General features: G+C 39.9%; 1 protein-coding gene across 5 annotated transcripts in view; it reads right to left on the bottom strand.

Moving 5' to 3' along the window:
• Ncoa6 (nuclear receptor coactivator 6) overlaps window positions 1–17,315 on the bottom strand; it is a 71,779-nt gene that overhangs the window by 48,400 nt on the left and 6,064 nt on the right. For 4 of the 5 annotated variants that reach the window (XM_032904524.1, XM_032904523.1, XM_032904522.1 and 1 more), the window contains exon 2: window positions 3,553–3,621. The exons of the other annotated variant lie outside the window; for it this stretch is intronic. The gene's annotated coding sequence lies outside the window, so the exon portion shown is untranslated. The remainder of the gene's footprint in view (window positions 1–3,552; window positions 3,622–17,315) is intronic. 5 annotated transcript variants of the gene reach the window in all.

Consider the following 17,315-nt stretch of genomic DNA (forward strand, 5'->3'; position numbering starts at 1 on the left):
AGGGGTTGGGGATTTAGCTCAGTGGTAGAGTGCTTGCCTAGCAAGCGCAAGGCCCTGGGTTCGGTTCCTAGCTGGGGGGGTGGGGGGATGACAGAATTGTATTATAGTTGCTGGTACTCTAATGCTAATTACGTTTCCCCCAAAAAACTGCATGAGAATGCCTGCATGTAGCTTCTGGGAATCTGCCTCCAGTTGGTTCTGATTGGTAAATAAAGATGCCAACAGCCAATAGCAGAAGAGGAGAGAGAGGTGGGATTTTAGAATTCCCATGGGGAGTAGGAAAAGGAGTGAAGGAGAGGAGACTCCAGGCTTGAGAAGAGTGCAGGACAGAGAGGCAAAGTCGCCATGTGAAGGAGCAGGGAGAGCTTGGCCCAGAGGGCTGCCCAGCTGGGTCCAGGGCAGCCAAGAGAGAACATAAAATTTAGTAAGAAGTAACTCGAAATTATCAGCAGGAGGTAGATTTTATCGGCGTGGAGGTTGGGCAGTGGTCTAGTGACTGTGCTGTTTAAGGTATATTAAAATATAAAGGCTGTGTATGTGTCTTTCATTCAGGAATATGAACCATTAGACGGTAGTGAACCTGCTGCTGAGATAAATTTAAAAAATTATTACTACACTGTATTCTTGAAAGTCAAACAAAAGACAGATGAGAAAATTCAGTAAAGCAGCACAATGCACAATTAATATATAGAAAAAACAGCATTTGTCACCCATACAATCACCAACAGGTGGGGAAAGAGCTCACTTTTTAATAGTGACATAAAGTTAAAATCTTTAAGAATTGACAAAAAGGGGTTGGGGATTTAGCTCAGTGGTAGAGCGCTTGCCTAGCAAAAGCGCAAGGCCCTGGTTCGGTCCTCAGCTCCAGGGGGGAGGAATTGACAAAAAAAAGGTCAAGATATAAAAAAGAAAACTTTAAGATACTTATGAAGGGAGTTGGAGAAAGAGCTCCTTGGTGAAAGCACTTGTTCCTGTAGGGAGCACAGGTTCAATTCCAAGCACTCACAGGATGGTTTGCAGCCATCCATAAGTCTAGTTCAGGATATCTGAGGCCTTCTGACTTCTTAGGGCACTGGGAACACATATGGTGCACATACATACATGAAGGCAAAATATTTGTATACATAAAAATTTTAAAGACATGGATAAGGAGCTGGAGTGATGGCTCAGTGGTTAAGAGCACTGACTGCTCTTCCTGAGGTCCTGAGTTCAATTCCCAGAAACCACATGGTGGCTCACAACCATCTGTAATGGGATCTGATGCCCTCTTCTGGTGTGTCTGAAGGCAGCTGCAGTGTACTCATATACATTAAATAAATAAAATTAAAAAAAAAAGACATGGATAAAATGACACTCTCATAGGTAAAGATTCCTATGTGTAAAATTTAATGATGACAACCTAACTCTAAAGTTTGTAGGAAACTCTGAAGAATCAGGTTATGGAAAGGGACCAAGCCCTATCAGATTAAAACATGCTATCAAGGGTGAGAGTGGCTACTGTGCGGGTCTGGGATTTGGAATTCAGATCCCTAGTCCCATACAGAAAGCTGGGCGCAGCCAAGTGTGCACCTCTAACTCTAGCATTGTAGAGTAGACACGTGTAGAGGCTCACCAGGGCTTGCTGGCTGCCAGACTAACTCCAGGTTCTAAGAGACCTTTCCTCAAGTGAATAATGTGGAGAGTGGCAGAGCCAAAGCCCTCTCTGTCATCTAAGAGAACATGGTTCCATGTTTGGCCTTCCACATACACATGTACAACACACTCATGCAATACATATAAGTTAACAAACATTGACCCACACTATATCCTCAGTAGTTAAAACTACTATAAAAACTTTTGTAAGTGGATGGGAGATTAATAGAATTTTGAAATTTTAGTATCTCATAAAGGTGAAAAAAATGATTTACTTTCCTTATATGATATTAGAACAAGGTAGCTATCTAGAAGATAATAAAATTGATTCATTTGTCTCACTATACAACAAGGTAACTCCAAACAGACCAAAAACTTCACATATGTATAATAAGTGAAACTCAACATTTTAATATTATATTATAGAAACACAGAAAAAATATTTTTTTCTAATGACTCAAAATCTAAAGCCCTGTAAGACTGATCAAATACAAAAAGCTGGGCACAGTGGCTCACATCTAAACACTCAGGAGGCAAAGGTCACCGTGAACTCAAGGCCAGCATGGTCTACTTAGGATGTTCAAGGCCAGCAAGGCTACATTTGGACTGTCTCCAATAATGATGATCTCTCACACACACACACACACACACACACACACACACACACACACACACACACACACACACACACACACACACACACACACACACAGAAGGACAATATAACAAAGGGGAAAAACAAACACCTGCAATCACTATCACCAACAAAAAAAGCAAATCTCAGGGCTGATGCTATTCTTTTAGCCTGTGCAGGCCTTGTATTCAAACTCCAACAGTACAACAAAAGAAAAAGCAAATGAAGGGGTGGGGAGGTATGTACAGGCATGTAAATTATATGTACATGTTTTTATACATAAAATAGACAGATCAACAATTTGAACAATTCCTGTGTCTAAAGATGGTTACAGGTTATAATCAAGAATTCAAGATCACCAGGTGATTTCAATGTAAAGTCAGCTGAGGAGTTCACTGAGCTACATAATGATGAACTTACTGTTGATGCCATAGCGTAGGTAACAAAACTACAGCTACAGACACTAGACCTTCTCAGATCTATAAGGCAGCTTGCTGTTGGGAATTCTAAAGGGTCAAATAAATAATGTAATTTAGAGGTTTTACCTGTTTCTATTCCTTTCCACAACCATAGACAACTGAGAAATCCACCTCTTTGTCTAGTTTTGGTTCCTCCGTTGGAACGAATAAAAAATTTATCCGTATTACATATATTCAACACAAATGACAAATGCTTTGTTGGTAATGACTTTTTGAGACAGGATCTTCCTGTGTAGTACAGACTGGCCCTGGACTCAGTATGTGTAAGGTTCACGATCCTGCTGCCTCAGTCAAATGGTGGGATTACAGGCTGACCCTAACATGGCCAAATGCTCTTCCATCAAACAGATCATCAGTAAACCTACATGCCAACTGCAGCTTGCCAAAGTGAAATCTTTTGTTGTATACTGAGCTCAAAATAATTTCTTTTTAAAAGTAAGGTTTGGTCAGGGAGATGACACAGTGGGTAAAGGCTCTTGCTGCCAAAACCTGCTAAGTGAGTTCAACCTCCCTGAATCTCAGGTGGGAGGAAAAGCACCAACTCCCTCTCTAACCTCTATATGCATACCACGCACGGCACTCACACATCCACATACATACACAGATATCATAAATGTTTAAAAAATTTAAGGGAGTTTATGGACTTAGGTATGGTTCCTAGTTTAGTGTTTGCCTAACTTATATGAGGCACTGGGTTCAATTCCCAGTACAGATAAAAAAGTTTATTTCTAATTTATTTCTTTTAGTTGAAACTAAGTCTTTCAAAAAAAATCAAACTTTTATTTTCATTCTACATAATTGACAGACCTGTTAAGAATTCTCTGACCACTCTCAGAGAAGGTAGTCAATAGGACCCCTCTCCATTCCTCCCAGGACCTAGACAAAAGGGGAAAAGAAAAAGAGGAAGGAGAGAAACATCAGATGAAAAGACTAAATAAACCCAGCAAATAGAGTCTAAGTAAATATTGATGAATGGCCAAATTCCATTTATCGTTATTTCTGTTAATTTATTTTAGAAAGAGATGTAAAAGAAAAGGCATAGTCTCTTAGTACAATGGTTTCTAGCAAATAAACTTTATTATTAGCAAGAATGCTCAAGGTATTTTCAAAACAGCTGTACAATACTTATACATATAAATTCATTTTACATGTCATGATCTCCATGCTTTGTATACTTTTCTTAATGAATACCACCCAAACCTGGAAATGAAATAAAGCCCAGGACCCATGCGAATGTTTCCTAACCTCAGTGCACATTTTTCAAATGGTAAGATCAGCTGGTGTACATATTCAGAAAATACAGCTTTATTTACTGTGTTTATTTAGAGAGAATCTAGCTGTGTAGCCCAGGCTCGTCTAAAACTCTTAAATCTTCCTGCCTTGGCCTTCTAAGTGCTAGAGCTGCAAGTGTGCCCCCCTCATCTACTTTGGCAAGCACCAGTTACACTAGCACACACTAGGGAATAGAGAGAGAGCTAAGTAGGCATGCAGGGGTGTGGGGTGTGTGTGGGGTGTGGGGTGTGTGTGTGGGGGGTGCTCAGGCACGAGCGCCTTGACTTCTCACTGTGGCCTCTTCTCATCACATTGCATGAGTTGGAGCAGAACACAATTCATATAAACCAAAGCCTCCTTCCAGTTATAAAATGAGAGGGCAGAGCTACAGCTAAACAGATTCTCAGGTTCCTTTTAGGTTTTAAAACATTCAAGGACTATAAACAAAACATTTATTCTTTTCCAGTGTAAATGGATAGGGAACTGTGATAACCAACCTTTATCAAAAAATTATACCACAGTTCAAAATAAGACTGTACAAATATACATTTAGGGATTTATAGAAGGAAAAACTCAACTTTTAAAAACATACATAAACACCAGGGCAGTGGTGGGACATGCCTTTAGTCCCAGCACTCAGGTCAGAGGTAAGTGGATCTCTGAGTTTGAGGACAGTCGAAGCTATACAGGGAGATACATAAATGATATGTAAGATTGTTTATAACGGGAAAGAATCAGAAAAAAATCCATTGAGTACCACATAAATAGAATATGCCATTAATAAAATTTAATTAGATATTATACTAAGATTTAGAAAGAAATGTATGATATCCTAAAAGGAGAAAAAATTCATAGCTAGGTGTGGTGGTACCAATATGTAACCCATACCTCAGAAGGAGAGGAGAGAAGGAGGCTTACAAGACTTCCTCTTAAAAATAAAAAAAGTTATAGAACAATGCATAAAATAACTTCCTAAGAGAAAATATGTCAGTATATATACTGAATTTTCAGAGTACAGAGGAAAAAAAGGATAATCACATTATGCTACTCAACTCATATAATACATTTGGAGCTGGGAACTGGAGAAAAGGAGATGGAGATGCTGGCTTTCATGGCCTATACAACAGATGCTCAGTTTGCTGCAATAAACTGCAGCTATGGGAGTTCAAAAGAAAAATCCTGATAAAGTATTGTTACATAAAAGGCAGTTGTGATGGTTTGTATAAGCTCGGCCCAGGGACTGGCAGGATTAAGTATGGCCCTGTTGGAGTAGGTGTGTCACTGTGGGTGTGGGTTATAAGTTTCTCATTGTAGCTGCCTGGGAGCCAGTATTCTGCTAGCAGCCTTCAGATGAAGATGTAGAACTCTCAGCTCCTCCTGCACCAGGCCTGCCTGGATGCTGTCATGCTCTTCTTACCTTGATGATACTGGACTGAACCTCTAAGCCAGTCCCAATAAAATGCTGTCCTTTATAAGACTTGCATTAGTCATAGTGTCTGTTCATGGCAGTAAAAACCTAAGGGACTTGGGTATTGCTGTGATAGGCTTGACCATGCTTTTGTTTGGAAGAATATAGATTTTGTTTGGATTTGGAAAGTGGTGGAATGTTTTAAGTAGGGGTTTAATGGGCCATCCTAGTAGGAATAAGGAAGACTTTGTTTCTGAGAGTGATTTGAGCTATGGAAGCCTGGCTTTAGAGGTTTCAGAGGAAAAGAATTTTAGTCTGTGGCCGAGACAACTGTTCTTGTGAGATTTTGGTGAAGAATGTAGCTGCTTTTTGTCCTTGTCTGAAGAGTCTGCTTAAGGATAAGGTGAAAAGACTCAAGAGTAATTGCATTGATAAAGGAAGTCTTAGAAGTTCCCATCATAGACTTTCTTCTTTGGTTAAGTTTCATGAAGAACATTTTAAACAAGCATAGAAAGCTGAGAAAGGAAAAACAAAATATATGGTTCATGTATTAAAGGGGCACCAGGAAGTGAAATGGAGTTGAATCCTGTGTTCAAGGATATTAAATTGAATTAAGGGAGTAATGACTTTGTGGAAAGATAAATTTAGATCCAGGCATGGTAGTGCAGGCCTTTAATCCCAGGAGGCAAAGAAAAGGCAGATCTCTGAGTTCAAGGCCAGCCTAGAACAGAGCAAGTTCTAGGTGAAGAAAAACTTAAATCCAGGTTTGGAGGCTTACACCTTTGATCTCTGAGCTCAAAGTCAGTCTATAGAGCAAGTTTCAGGACAGCCAAGCTTAGGCAGTGAAGGAGTTGGAAAACAGAAAGCTGGTGATAATGTAATAGGACAAGGGGGCCATGTTGCAGCCCCAGCAAACAGCAGAACTCAGCATCTTTGGCCACATGGCTCTGGCTTTATAGTCAAGAGAAGGAAATTACTGGGACAATTGATGCTGGAGCTAAGAAATTAGGGATGATTAAGAAAAGACCAGCATTACTCAGGTGACATCTTCTGGGAAGTGTTTTCTGAGAGCACAAAGAAGCTGTGCTTCAGAGATAGCCAAGGTTGTACCTCGTGCTGCAGTTGAACTTGGTAATGTGTAAGAATCACCCAGGTGGTACTGGTTTTGAAGGCATGAAGGTGTCATGAAGAGCAGCTGAGGCTTGGCACTGTGAGAGGCCATGGAAGGCCACTGGTGAAGGTGCAGTCTCAGTTGTAGTGGATGGCCCAGGACTAAAGGGGTCATGCAAAGGAGTTGAGGCTTGGCACCATGAGGAGAGTGTATGAGAGGCTATTGGTAAAGTCTAGTTGCAGTGGAAGACCCCAGTGTATGGGCAATGCCAGTAGCATAGGATGATCATCAAGAACAGCAGCAGCAGTGGAGTGGATCAACCTGAGCTTAGGGGGCTACAGAAGGCAGAGCTGGAGAAGTGATGCCAGCTCTTACAAAGATCCCAGAAGATCATGTGTGGATCCCAGACATTGAAACAAGAAGTTGTAACATTGAAGTTGCCTTGGAGACCCCAAGATGTTTGAGATGCCAGAGCCGTGGGCTATCTGCTGAGGAAAGTTGCTAACAGGGAGTGGAACCAGTCCGGGAGAAAGAAGTTTGTTGCAGTCAACAAAGATGAAAAAGGAGTTGGAGATCTGAAGACAGCTTTGACATCAGTCATGGAGATGCAGAGTTTGGAGTTTGCCCAGCTGGTTTCCTGTCTTTCTTTGGGAATTACAGTTAAGTGAAGTTGGACTAAATGTATTTTACAATATGCTATGTTTAGGTATGGTTCCCATAGACTCATAAGTTTGAACAAGCCTATGGGGGCCAGGGAGTGGAATGTGATAGTTTTATAATTCTGCCAGGGACTGGCAGAATTAGGTGTGGCCCTGTAGGAGTAGGTGTGTCACTGTGGGTGTGGGTTATAAGTTTCTCATTGTAGCTGCCTAGGAACCAGTATTCTGCCAGCAGCCTTCAGATGAAGATGTAGAACTCTCAGCTCCTCCTGCACCATGCCTGCCTGGATGCTGCCATGTTTCTGCCTTGATGATAATGGACTGAACCTCTGAACCTGTAAGCCAGCCCCAATTAAATGTTGTGCTTTATAAATAAGAGTTGCCTTGGTCATGGTGTCTGTTTTCACAGCAGTAAAACCCTAACTAAGGTAGCAACTAGTAGTTAGACTAAAGAATAAAAACAAATTCTAGGGGCTTTTAGGTAGGTACATAAAGACATTTTATGAATTAAAGATTTACTTTAGGGGCTATAACATCTTAAAGGTATTACAGCTCAGTTGGCAGAGCACCTTCCTCACATGCATGAGGTTCTGAGTTGATCCTCAGCACCACATGGACCATATGTACTGAGTGGCTCATGACTATAACCCAGCACTTGGGAAGATCCAATGTCTGAGGTCATTCCAGCTGTACAGTGAGTCTGAGGCAAGCCTGGGTTGCATGAGACCGTGCCTCAAAAATGTTTTTTTTTGGGGCTGGGGATTTAGCTCAGTGGTGGGCGCTTACCTAGGAAGGCGCAAGGCCCTGGTTCAGTCCCCAGCTCCGAAAAAAAAAAAAAAAAAAAAAAAAAAAAAAAAAGTTTTTTTTTTTTTGGCTTCTACTTCACAAATGAAAATTTTTAACTTTCAATATGTGCATGTGTGCGTGTGTGCATGTGTGTGTACTTTAAAGCAGACAGAGGGCTGGGGAAATGGCTCAGTTGTTGGTACTTGCTATTTTTCCAGCACACTGAAGTCCAGTTCCCAATACCCACGTCAGGCAACTGGGTGCCACCTATAATTCCGGCTCCAGGGACCTAGTGCCCTCTTCTGATTCTGCAGACAGACAGATACACACACATGCACGCACTTTTTAAAAAAGGCAGACATAAACTATCACAAAATCCTTCAAAAGAAATATCTCCAATTATATTATCATGTGCTTGTGCGTAACCTCTTCACCCCAGCTTTGCTTTTAGTTATCTTCTGACACTGAAGTTTTTCCTTAATAACCTAGTTTTGGTTATCCTGAATACAACTTTATGTACATCATATGAATATAAATGGACAGTATCAAATCATACTGAACAAATGGCCAGCTAAGATGAAAAGTAAATGAGGCAGATAAGCTAATTAGCACCATAGCTTCTTTCAGACACACATTTCTAAGAAACCACAAAAGAAAAAAAATGCAACTCAACAATAGAAAGACCTGGCAATCATCACCTTAGCCCTTTGATCATTCAAATAATAACAATGTGACAAACAGAAGCTATCAAAAACAGAAGCACTGCAGGACCAAGTATTAAGTAGTATGACATTTCCTTAGAACTATGCATTAGGAGCTGGAGAGATGGCTCAACAATTAAGAGCACTGCTCTTAATAGGACTTGGGTCCCAGCACCTACATGGTGGCTCACAACCATCTCTAACTCCAGTTCCAGGGAATTCCATAACCTCTTCTGGCCTCCATGAGTAGACAGGACACATACACATATGTAGGCAAACACTCATACTCATAAAATGAAAATAAATAATGTTTTAAAATATGAAGAACTTGAAAGACATAAGCAATGAGGACATTATGAGAGAACAGAGAAAAATATTTTTTGAGACAAGGTCTCTCTATGTAGCCCTGGATACTCATTTGTAGATCAGGCTAGTCTTGAACTCAAAGATCCACCTGCCTCTGCCTCATTCCAAATGCCAGGACTAAAAGAGCATGCCACTATGTCTGGCTGAGAAATTCTTAGAAGGTGAATTAAGTCATTTAATTTTACAACAGAAGACAGTCTCTTCAAGGCAAGTAGAAAATTTTGAATGATATGCTACCATTTTATTGTAGTAAATAAACCTAATAAATTGTTCTTGAACAACAGAGGACCAAAATTTAAGCCTAGTAGCCTGACGTGTAATTAAGGTTGTTGGACTATGTCATAGAAGAACATGTTGATCAAAGCAACTGAAAAAACTGTAACAGAGCTGGAAAACTAACTGAACTCTCTGGAAGATTCAAAATACCTTTAAAGAAAGCTAGAAATATGACCTGCCATGGAGAATCTTTTCTCTATAATCCCTTAAGCATAGCTATGCAACCCCCAAAACATATTCCTAAACAAACAAGTGGAGACATTCTACTCACCTTACTTGTATATCCCTAACATTACACTGTAGCCAGGACTCTGAAGACACTAAACTTAGTGTCTGTCACTGCACTATCTGCTGAGACGCAGGTTTGCACCGTACGTGTTTGTTCATAGGACTGACCACACACTGCATTGGTTTAGGTAAAACCTATTTACACAATGTCAACACATTATAATTGCCTTCTTCTTTTCAAGGTCCAAATGCTCATTATTGGTATAGGATTTCCTCAGCACATTGCTTCTTTGTCTGACTGAGTGGTAAAGCGTTTTTCGGCCTGACACTGGATAACGAACGTTACTGATCCGGGCTCATTAGGAGGCTATGTCCTTCCACAGAGTTAAATGCCACGAGCCTCCTGTTCAATCTACATGGGAAGCTCTACTTTGGGGTTACACCTCATTTGGTACAGCTGTTGATACTATTTCCTTTGGATACTTCTCAAAAAACCTCCCTCTGAATATAAAGGAGAATGATTTTGCTGATTGTCAGGGAACTGAAAGTCCAACAACATGTCCATGTTTCTAAGATCTTCCAAAATCTTTTTGGTGTGGATCATTATTCTTTCCAGTGTTGCTCTGGCTTTATTAGTAAGAGCTCGATTTATTTAGGCATTGGATTTTAGCATATAATATATAATGTATGCATTAAAAGAAAGATTCAAACTGGGCATGGTGGTCCATGCCTTTAATCCCAACACTCAGAAGTCAGAAACAGGCAGATCTCTCTGAATTGTAGACCAGCCTGGTCTACAAATTGAGTCCAGGACAGCAGCGCTGTTACACAAAAAATCCTGTCTCAAAAAAAAAAAAAAATGAACAAACAAAAAATAAAAGCCACCACCATCACAGAGGGCAGAGAATAAAACTGTAAGAACTATAATGTGGGCACACGAGTTGGGGATTTAGCTCAGTGGTAGAGCGCTTGCCTAGCAAGCGCAAGGCCCTGGGTTCAGTCCCCAGCTCCAAGAAAAAAAAAAGAGATTTTATATAATGTGGGCACACACGCACACACACAGAGGGCAGAGGATAAAACTATAAGAACTATAATGTGGGCACACACGCACACACACAGAGGGCAGAGAATAAAACTATAAGAACTATAATGTGGGCACACACGCACACACACAGAGGGCAGAGGATAAAACTATAAGAACTATAATGTGGGCACACACGCACACACACAGAGGGCAGAGAATAACTTTTGATAGTAGGTTCTCTCCTTCCACCATGTGGGTGCTGGGGTGCAAACTCAGGACCTAAGTTTGGTGGCAGGCACCTTCCCTGCTGAGCCATCTTGTCAGGCCCAAAATGATTTTTTTAAAAGATGTATTTTATTTATATGAGTACACTGCCACTGTCTTCAGACACACCAGAGAGCATAGGATCCCCATTACAAATGGTTGTGAGCCACCATGTGGTTGCTGGGATTTGAACTCAGGACCTCTGGCAGAGCAGTCAGTTCTTAACTGCTGAGCCATCTCTCCAGCCCCTAAAATAATTCTAATTTCTAATAATTCTAAAATAATCTAATTTTCTAATTAAAACCATACAACTATTTAAGAGAAAAAAGATGTCTGTACTTGTAAGAGATGCCTACTGAAGACTTTGAAACATGGTATCAAAATGTCTTTATTTTTGGTTGTGAGCCTAGCCTTTAACAGTTGAGCCATCTATCTGTCCGGCCCAAGATGTCCTTATTTTTGTATAATTTAACATATTTAAGAATATAGCAATGGGCTAGAGAGATGGCTTGGAGGTTAAGAGCACTGACTTTCTCCTCCAAGGGATCCAGGTTCAATTCCCAGCAACCACATGGAAGCTCACAGCTGTCTGTAACACTAGTGCCAGGGCATCTGACACCCTTTCACCAATGCCCAATGCACATAAAAGGTAAAATTAAAAGAAGAAAAGGAATATAGCAACATGTTGAACAGAGATGATAGGCACTATTTAGATTTGTATGTATGAAAATTTGTATGAAAGTATTTAAAGTATCACCCTGTCCCCTGTAACTGTGATATACTGTAATTGTGCTACAAGTAAAAAAAAAAAAATTACAAAATCCAATATTAACTAGTAGCTAGTAGCAATAGAAACTGGTAATCATTCTAAGGAATAATATGACAATGTGGCCAAAAAGTAATATTCTTAGTCCTAACTCACTTAGTTTTAACTCACTTTAGGAAATGTGGTGTAGCAGAAAAATGGGAAGGGCTTATAAACACATGTTACAGAAATAAAATTGAGAACAGAAATAAAAATAAACTGAAAAACACTTAAACTTCAAGTCTATCAAGATGTTGAAATTCATTATTTTATACCCGCTAAAAATGAGATCTAGACATGATTAAAACTGCATCAATATTGTTACTGAATAATTAAAAACACGATAACTTGGGAGGCAGAGGCAGGGAGATCTCTTGAGTTTGAGGCCAGTTTGGGCTACAGAACTAGTTCTAGGACAGCTAGACTACACAGAGAAACCCCGACTCAAAAAAAAAACAAGCAAAACAAAAATCTGCAGTGACATCCTGCTCACAAACACTGTACAGCCACCAAAGCCACCAACATGCAAATGTCCCAGACCCTGTACTCATGCCACCAACAAACTGCTGTTTCATCCCTACAACCCAACACACCAGCAAGTAGACACCTCACCACTCCATTACCTAAATAAATGTTTTTACATCCAGCGCTCCCTTGATTCATCTCTTCATTTGTTGCAATCTTACTCTCTCGTTCATTTAGTCAATTTTTTGATTGTGTGTTCATGATGTGTGTGGGACATGTATGCCATGGTGCAAATGCAGAGGTCAGAAGACAAGTCTGTGAAAAGTGGCAAGCACCTTTATCTACTAAGCTATCTCGCTGGTTTATTTAAAATTTTTTTAATTTAATAGCTCTGTGTCATCTCAAATGCTACCTATTAAGAGATAAATTGTGACTAGGCAGTGTTGGCACACACCTTTAGTCCCGGCACTCAGGAGCAGAAACAGGTGACTCTCTGAATTTGAAGCCTTCCTGGTCTACAGACTGAGTTCCAGGACAGCCAGAGCTACACAGAGAAAACCTGTCTGGAAAAACAAAACAAAACAAAACAAACAGAGGAATTATATCCTCAGATCTATCTAAGCCTTTATTCTCAGAAAAGTGATTAATTTGAAATAGGAAACTAGTTAGTTAGGATGAGGAGGCTCTAATCCAATGATTCTTATTTTTTAAGGACACTTGGACATAGACACACTGTGATAGCTCCACATGACAACAGAGGAAGAAACTAGAATGACATGGCAAACAAGGAGTAAGGTGGGAAGGGCAGCACAAGCCTCTAACCCTGGCATTCTGAGACTGAAGTAAGGTAGAAAGATTGTACCCAAACTCTGAGGAACCATGCCTTGTTGGCATCCTAAGTTCAGCGTCTAGCCTAGGTTTCAGCTCCAGAACTATAATAAATTTTAGGTATTTTTTTTCTTTTTTTTTTTTTTTTTTTTCGGAGCTGGGGACCTAACCCAGGGCCTTGCGCTTCCTAGGCAAGCACTCTACCACTGAGCTAAATCCCCAACCCCAAATTTTAGGTATTTTAAGTCACTAAGTTTCCTTCTCTGTAATTGAAGCCCAAGAAAACCATTATGTCACCTTTAAAACTTTCTCTTTAACTTTCCAAGCTGTGATCTATTTTCTGAATTCCCACACCCCTGTGTTGTTTTGTATCAAGAAAGGGTCTTGTGATGTAGTCCAGATGAACCAGAACTCACTGTGTGGTCCAGAATAATTGCTTCAAACTTGTGATTCTTCTGCGTTAGTCTACCAAGTGCTGTGATGCTCTTTCTCCTCCTTTTATGTTCACAGGACCTTGCTAGATGAACCTTTTCTGGAAGGCAGCATTAAAATGGTAGAGGGCTAGAAAGAGGGCTCAGCAGTTAAGAGCACTGGCTACTCTTCCAGAGAACCTGGGGTTCAATTCCCAGATCCCACATGGCAGCTCACAGCTGTGTAACTCCAGTTCTAAGACTTCTGTCACTCTCATACATGCAGGCAAAACTCCAATGAACATAAAATAAATTATTCAAAAAAGTAGGCAAAAATGCATTTGTAGTCATTCTTTCTTTTTATTACTCTCTAAACAATACAGAATAACTAATCACATAGTATTCATATTGTATTATATATTATAAGTAATCTAGAGATAATTCCAAGAATACAGAGGCTACATAGAGGTTAATGTAAATAAGCCAGGATTTTAAATAAGGAACTTAAGCATCTGTGAGTTTTGGTATCCAAGAGGGTCTGAAATAAATCCCCCATGATACTGAAGCCTAGACACTCATTAACTGTGCATGTCTCTCAGTACCTGGTGCGGATTCCTTATACACTGACCACCAGTCACATCTCTGCCCAACACACTTATTTTCATCTCAATGATTCTGAATGTATCATCCCCACAGATGCTGACAAGTTACTATACCACAAAATTTTTCTACTGAAAAGTTCCTGTTTTGTTTTCTTGGTGCTGGGGACCCAAGCCAGGCCTTGAGCATTTGAAACAACTACTCTATCAGTGAGACATATCCAGTCTCAAAGATGCCATTTCTTAGGAAGCTTAGGAAGCATTCATAGCTACTTATGTCAATTCATATAATACTGATATGCACACATATTGTTCCTAGCCAATATCCACAATGGGAAGGGATGTTTAAAAATACATTCTGTGGGAAGTACTTGATTTGCCTTACTTTCTTCTCACTATCTAGGCCAGGTTGGGTAGGAAATGGAAGTCCCCCTGCCTCCAGTTCCTGAATATTGGGATTATAGGCATGTGCGATGCCCCTGCTTAGCCTTGATTTTCTTAGTCTTGTAAAATGCACTTTACCTAAAATCTCCCCAACTTTGCTGGCATTTGGTAGGAAACAATGGTGTTTTTTAATTTCTCCAACTGTTTAAAATTCTTCAAGTCTGGGGCTGGGGAGATGGCTCAGTGGTTAAGAGCATTGGCTGCTGTTCCAGAGGTCCTGAGTTCAATTCCCAGCAACCACATGGTGCCTCATAACCATCTGTAATGGGATCTGATGCCCTCTTCTGCTGTGTCTGAAGACAGCTACAGTGTACTCATATACATAAAATAAATAAGTCAATCTTAAAAAATTCTTTAAGTCTATATTTTATAGAAAGGCCACAGAGCTACTTTCACAAAACATTAAATAAATATGACAAAGGAGCTTGTGAGATACCACAGGTGAATGTACCCAGGCTGCCAAGCCCGATGACTTAAGTTCAATCCCTGGGACCCATGTGGTAAAAGGAGAAAATAGACTCACACAAGTTGTCCTCTGACTTCCACATACACACAAACACAACAAAATTAGTAGCCAAATATAATTTTAAAAATTAATAATATGGGAAGAGACTTAACCCAATGAACAATTTCCCAAACAGGAATCTGATACACAAATTCATCATTTCTTCCCATGTTTGATCTTTAAAAAAATGTAAATAAATGGGCACAATGGACTATACATTCGACAGGTTGGTATTAATCAATGAGCTGGCTAATGAGAACTTGTTTCCTCCATGTACATAATGGGACTGCTGAAGTTAGACATTGATATCCACAGAACATAAATACCGATTTATAGCTTAAGTGCTCTTTAAATTTGGTGATCATTAGTATTATTAACTGACCCAAGTTAATATTATTAGCTGATTACTACTATTCTAAATGATACAGAATAGAAAATCTCTCCCAAGTTAATTATGTGTTCTGGTTTATATATAAAATTTAGCTTATTAAACTGTATGGCTGCCATTACTCCATCCAGGGGTTTTATTCCCTTTCTGTATTCATCCAGATAAACCTCCAGACATTTATTAATTTAAGAATATTTGACTAGTTACTATCTGCTTAGGTACGCATGTTTAAGGAGCTCAGCGGGCTGTCAGAGCTCCTGGAAATGGAGCTACAGGCAGTGGTGAACTGCTTAATGTGGCTGCTAGAAATCAAATCCAAGGACAAGATGCACTCTTATTGTTGAGCCATTGTTCCAGATCTAGAGATTGATTAATTCAGCAAAAATCTGTTGAGCTCTTAGACACCACCATACATATTTTTAGAATAAAGTAGAAAAAGAAAAAATTTAAAGTAAATAAATATGCTAGAGTTCACAGTAGGTAGACAGTGGAGACAAAGGCAGAATGCAGCAGCAGCACTTGGCCCAGCCCTCAAGAAGCCCCAGCTAAAGAGCAGGGAGGGACAACCCAGCCCCATCACTTCCCTTTCTCCCTGCATTCACCCAGGACTTCACAAAGGGCTTCTCTTCCCACAGTTTTCCTTACAACACTAAAACCTCTGATGGTTTCCCACTGTTCAGTCAATCAAGTCAAGCTCTCCAGCCTGAAACAAGAAGATAGAGAACAAAGTCTTCCATGAACCAGGTGTGTGGCATAAACCTGTAAGCCCAGAACTCTGGAGGAAGTCAAGAGTGTCTCAAATTCAACACTAAACTGACCCAGAGAGAAGATGTCTCAAAACAAAACAACAAACACAACTGGACAGTCTTCCATGGTTCGCTAGCATACAATGCACAAATTAGGAAGACAGGCTTTGCAAGTAGACTGCCGGAATGCAAATTTATTATCAATTGTTAACTATATTTCTTGCTTAGTCTATAAAAGGGGATTCTAAAAACCAGAAGTTTCTTCTATTATTATGAAAAAAAGAAAACGAGCAGACGCCATGTGAAGTGCTCAGTACCTGTGCAGCAAACAGTAAGCACGCAAACCCCGAGCGCCAGCGCTGCTTTGAGAAGTTTAGTTATCACTGGTGCTGCCGTTCACTCATTTTGAGCCTTATCTCCAAAAACACTGTGTAACAACCTGTTTTCCAAGCAAACTGAACTCTTGTTTTTATTTGTTGAGGTACATGTGTCAAAGGAAAACTTTATTAAGTCAGTTCTCCCCTACTTTAATGCTGGTTCTGGCCATTAACTACTAAGCTGTGTCACAAGCGTCAAACTAGACTCTATTTCCTAAACACAGGCCCCTATGCTCACGATGCATCAGTCTGTAAAGCAGTATCATCTTCAAGAATTCGGACCCTCGCCTTCTTGATATCTACTTCAACTCCTTAACACACTGCAGACACTTAACACACAGATTCTGTTCTACTCCTCTTGGTATCCTACAAACTCTACAGTGTAGAGTTCTAGCCAGTTTGTGGCATGCATGGCAGGTAGTAAAATGTTCAAATGAGCTCCTGCTCTCTCTCTCATGTGGAACTACTAAGATGCCAACTCCCCTGTCACAAGTACAAAGATCTCTTCTTTGCAGTATTTTCTAAAGCTGGCTATCAAGTTCTCTATCACCAGTGTGGTGATTTCTAATACAGCACAGCACCCAAAAATAGTAGATGCCTAAATATCCACAGAATTGAACTAAATTTTGTCTCCTCTTATAAATTAAATTCTCATTTTATTCACTGTATTCAAGTGAAGCTCAGTCTCTTGAAAATATTTTAGTATTTAGCCTGTCTACAAACCCATCTGTACTTTCAGTTATTCTGACCTTATCCCATTTGCTGTATCTTAGTTTAGGAGACAATATTCAAAATTACAAAAAAGAAAGAATCAGAAAATCAAATGTCTATAGAAGCATAAAACTAAATACTGCAAACCAAAGAACTAGAAAATACATCTGCCTACAAGTATTGCTGAGTTTTTCTAT

The sequence above is a fragment of the Rattus rattus genome, chromosome 5, assembly GCF_011064425.1.
Source record: "Rattus rattus isolate New Zealand chromosome 5, Rrattus_CSIRO_v1, whole genome shotgun sequence".
Taxonomy (NCBI): Eukaryota; Metazoa; Chordata; class Mammalia; order Rodentia; family Muridae; genus Rattus; species Rattus rattus.